We start from the raw sequence: 5,597 nt of genomic DNA on the forward strand, positions 1-5,597 counted from the left end.
AATTTAACAATGATATGTTTGGAATCATTATTATGTTGGCATGTGATTTCTTCTATTGCAAAATTAACAAAAACGTCATTGAAATACATAAAGTGCAAAAAAAATTTGTAAAGAGGGTACTTTATAACATGTACTCTATCAGTCATATGCAGTTAGCTAATTTTTCTTCCATTAAATAGATTATTATCAAGAAAGTAGAGGTTTAAGTATTTACGGAAACAGCAAATTAAAACAAAAATTGAATGGTTGATCAGACAGTGACAGATCTGCCCCGGGATGAGTAGTCCCCCTCTTCATAGAAAAAATTCTTATGTTATAATATTTCTCTGTCTGGAAAATCACACCCTGGGAATTGACCACGATCCGACCATTAGGGATTTATAAACGAAATAAAGAGCTCAAAATTTGTTATGCTAGTTTCGTCTCATTTTTTTTTTACATCTAGCTTACTACATAGAAAATGAATGATTTAAATCCAAATGAGAAACTATTGACAACACCATAAGCTATCAAATCATGTTCATAATCAACATGCAGATAGAAAAATCTATGAAAGAAAAATTTCAACTATAAGCCATTTTTCAATGTAACTAATGTTAATTGAAAGACAATAAATCAAATTAAATACTTATTATTAGACTTTTTAAAACAAAATCATTCAAATATACTAAAGACTAAATTAAAATCTTTAATTCATAAATTCATCGTCTATTTCTCAACCGTGTTGATAACCTTGATGATCATAGTCCGCTTATAAACAAAAACTTAATAAATACAAATTTAACGTTTAATAATGAGATTGGAGGGGTTTAGTCAGCTGAGTTACTGAAATTCATATTTTAAAGAAAACCCTTTTGTGTCACTAAACAGAATTAAAATGTTACTTGGTTTAAATTCAATAATGCATCAAAATTTGCTTCAATTAGAAGTGTTAACAAATTATCAAAAATTCCATTTTCACTAGTTTTTTTTCTAATATTGTCTTCATCAATAAGAATTGTCGTTGCTTGTAGGAATTTCTCCGTTAAGCAGACTATCATTGAGTTGGGGATAATCATTTAAGACATTTGACATGCTTTCCAATGTAGACCCCTCTCTCTTGTCTGAAATATCTCTCATATAAGTAGGTAAGTTGCTAGAATGATATCGAACCTGTAACTGTAATATTACTCCTTCACTATAACAAAAATGGTCCAATACGGAAGAATGGTATTCCTTGTTCTCAAAACGTCTATGATTTTGGTCTTGTATACTGTTCTGAATATCTCTATAGCCTATAGTTTTGGACTGGTTTGCCATTTCCTCGCGAAGAGCACTTGCTTCCATTTCCAAGTTTTTAGGATCTGAGTCATCTGATACTGGAACTGTACACCTGTACGTTCCTTGTATTTGCTGAGATCCTTTATCATTTTCTAAAGCCCTGATTGGGATAGGTCAAACTGGGAACTTTGGTTTGCTGATTCTTCAGATGTTGCTATTGGATTACCAACCTGTGGGGCTGCAGATGCAAAGTGTACCGGATTATTAATATAACTCCCAGAAGGCCTTGCCACATTTGATTTGTTTTCAAACCGGAATTGCTCTATATTATTCCTTATATCGCGTTTTCCTTGCATTAAACTTGATCCTTTCTGACCTTCTGCAATATATTGTTGTTGGTTAACCACTATTTCCCTGGGCCTGGGCCTGACAATGCTAGCTTTTATGTTTACATTAAAAAAGTAGTTGAAAGTGTTCATATTATCACCCGGATAATAAGACTTTGGGCAGGTTTGATGACCACATCCGACACCAAGACCTGAAGGCTGTTCTGAAGCTTCTATGCGTATGCATCACTACATGGACTATCTAATTCTTTCGTCTTATTTGATAAAGCAATTTCTTTTTGGGTATCTCTTATAATAGGGCTAATGCCAACACCCTCAGTCCCTGCTATAGACCTTGAGGTCAAAGTTGAGATCATTTGGGGTTGCTTGTCCTCTTCTTGGCCAGACTTTTCTCTAGAGCCACATGAAATAGTATGCCCTGTTTCTGCAATACACTTCATAGCCGGATCACAGCTATCTAAGAATTTTTCTGACATTGAGGTTTTAGCAAAGCTTGATCGATTCGATTGGCGTGCCTCTCACAAATTCTTGAACTCTATGATGGTGAGTCCATCATGTTATTTTGAATATTTTCTTTCAAGTTGCTCAAGGAATCATTGAGTCGAGGTAGACCTTAGGTAACGATTTCAAATCTAGCATCGCTGGCAACTGGTGAGTCAGCAATGTTACAATTTTTGTAGCTTTAAAAAGAGAAAAAAATCTGTCATCAGTATTTTTGTCTTCGAATATTAAAGCACTTCATTTTTGGTGGGATTTTGAAGCATGGGAAAGAGAACGTGTTATCATTATTGGATACATATTTACCTTTGTTTGTTCTTTCATTAAAAAAAGGACTGATATTATTACCGCAACGCAGAAATGACGTCATGACGCTTATATTCTCTTTATAAATTCAAGGGGTAGCTGTGATGTTTAGAATCATGTTCACAAAAATATATGTGGAAATGGTACTTGAGCAGACAAGCGTTCTATATTTCCGAAGGCAAAATATGAAGACAAAGATATAATATTTTCATTTGCTTGCAAAAAGAGAGAATCGGTCCATTTTAATAACGTCAAGGTTATTGAGCAATGATGACTTCAACATGATTATTGTGATAGACATGTTTTATAAAAATCTACATCATTCGATAAATGGCAAATGTAACAACAGTGTAGACAAGTTAAATTCGAAACAGTTTTCAAAGTTCAAGGACAAATAATAAATGTCTTTTGAGACTGCATACAATTTATCGAAGCCACAGATGAATAAGAAATCAGCACAACATCCTGAAAAAGGAGGGCACACATGAAACGTACCGGAGCAAAAAATGCAAAAAGAAGGTGAAATGTTAGAATGCAAAATCAATTCAAATAAAAATATACAAAAAACTTTAAAGAAATAAATATGAAAGTCCAATGAATGGATAAGTAATACTTCTTGACGTTTTATGGTGTTGCGTGAAAAGAATGATTTTTGACAGTCTATATGCATGTTTCATACAACAAAAATATTCGAACTCATTGCATTATCACTTTCAGTTAACGGAATCTTCCCTGTAGATTAACTGTTCAGTTGGTCTCTGACTATTGTTCACCTGGGTTAAAATTTCTATTGTCCTCAAAGTTGGTGATTTCTTTTTGATAATTTTTTTTTACCAATCTCCATAATTGCCATCCATAAATTTCCATACTCATGTTCAAGAAGAGCAGCTAAAAAGCTTTTGAAACAATCAAGGTTTCTTCTCCTTAAGGCTTCATAAAGGTTGTCAATAGAGTCGTTCTGTGTCCTATTTTTAGCAGCTGAGGTTATTTCATCTATATCATTTTCACTTAATCCACGAATGAATGGCAATATTTCCAAAGGTTTAACTTTATGTGTCCGCAATAATGGCCATATTTCTCTCTTTAAACTATCGATTTCGTTCACATTTAATTCATTCAATAATAAATCCATTTAGTTAGTCTTACTTTCGTTTAGGAAATTAGAACTCTTTTGTTGGTAAAGGTTGATAAAATATCAACATTGTCGCAAATTCAAACTAAAGGTTTTAACACGTATTTTAGAGGTAAATCTGATCCTGGTCTTGATTGATCATTTAAAGGATTTTCAGTAAACATTTCGATTATTTTTTTCAAAGCTCACTTGCAACGTTTCCTTTTAGTAAATTTTACAATTTGAATGTTAAAAAAAATATTAAAAATTAGCCATAGCCATTGTATTGTTTAATGTACTTACTAGTACTGAAGAAGATTTCAAAAGACGGAGCTATTCTCAGCAGTTTCAAATCTTATGTTCAGCATTCTTTCTCATATCTAATTTAGCAACAGAACAATTACACGTGTAGAATATTACAATGATAGATGTGTTGATTGCAAGTCAACGTAAGACATCAAAAGATGTCCTATATAAAATGATGTTTTGAATGTTTGCATAATGGACTGGTTTCTTTTTCATTTTTAAAATTATGAATATCGAAACAGACAAATAGGATAATTTTAAAAAGTATACCAAATGCCATGTTTGGATAATACTTAGTTCAGTCTGTTTGATACAAAGTACGATTTGTTTTCCATTATCATAAACTAGGGTTTGACATGTTGGTGGTAACCCTCCCATAGAATTTTGACATATGTTCTTTTGCATCTTTAAAATTCACGCATCACGTAAACTAAATTTGAAATATTTTTATATCTGAAGTGATCCTCCATTTTGACATTTATACGTGATTAATTTGCCATCCGAACTACAGCCAAATCTTTTGTCATCATAATTATTTTAAGTTTTCATTAAATTTTATTTTGAACAGATTTTTTTTTATCTTTTTACAAGAAATTCCAGTCGAATGGTTTTTACATTTCATATTTATATACTCCAGTAATATAAATGTTCATTATTTTGTTTTATTACATAATACATCTGGCATGTTTTGATTTGGGATTTATTGAAAAAAGTATTTTCTAGTTTGTAGAAAACTGTTAAAGAGTTTTTATGATGTAACTCACTTTTCACTTCAAAAATGTCTGATACACTTAAGTATATATATAACAATGTACACACTTTACATTAATAATGTCGATATTTAAAGATATACTTGATACATGTATACGTGTATTATCTGCTTGTTTTGTTTCTTTGTTGAATATTTCATTTATACAGAATCTAGTGAATTTTCTAGACCATTTTGTAGATTAATAAGGAAAATGTTTAGACTCAAATCCCTTACCTTTTAATTCCATCTGATCCAAATATCTTACATTGCTCTCAATTAGTATAAAAATCTTCTTAGGTCAGCCTACCGTTGACTTGCATTATAATTTGAATCAGCTTGATGTTTGACCATTATAAATAACAAGCATTTTAGAAGACAACAAGACTTTCTTTTCATTTTTTATGTTACATTTTTGCGATGCTGGTTTATTCTCGGTTATGTGAGTGTATCTGTCCTTTGGTGCATTTTATATATTTTCAGAGATTTTTGTGCAAAGCTAAGTTTTAATAGTCAACTATTGAAACGCAAATTCTAGTCTTAAGAAATCAGTTGAAATAATGTTACTGATAATGAACACTGATAAGCAGGAGTTTTCGTTATGTCTGTGATTTGGGAGTAATCATGCAATTACGATTCATTAGGTATTGTAGCAATCGGTTTCTGTATAATCTACTGCCAAATTCCCGTGTGTACGGAAAAGGACAGCTAGAATCCTCTCACTTTCAACTTCCAGAATTCCCAAAGTACATTAAAACAAACTAACAAATTGGTTTAGCAGCTGCCTTGACGATTTTGATTGTTTTGCAACAATGGTCAAACCTATCGGTAACAAAATATTTTTTTAAAATACCTCCAACAATAATTGCCATTTTTTGTCTTTGTTCATACTTTTTTCATTAATAATGTACTTTTGTGGCAAGATATAATTATAAACTGGTATATTAAAAATCTTATGATGTTGCATATTAAAAGTATAGATTACAAAATTAACTCAAGAATTTGAAACATTTTTATTTTA

This window comes from Magallana gigas, chromosome 10 (assembly GCF_963853765.1).
Source record: "Magallana gigas chromosome 10, xbMagGiga1.1, whole genome shotgun sequence".
Classification (NCBI taxonomy): Eukaryota; Metazoa; Mollusca; class Bivalvia; order Ostreida; family Ostreidae; genus Magallana; species Magallana gigas.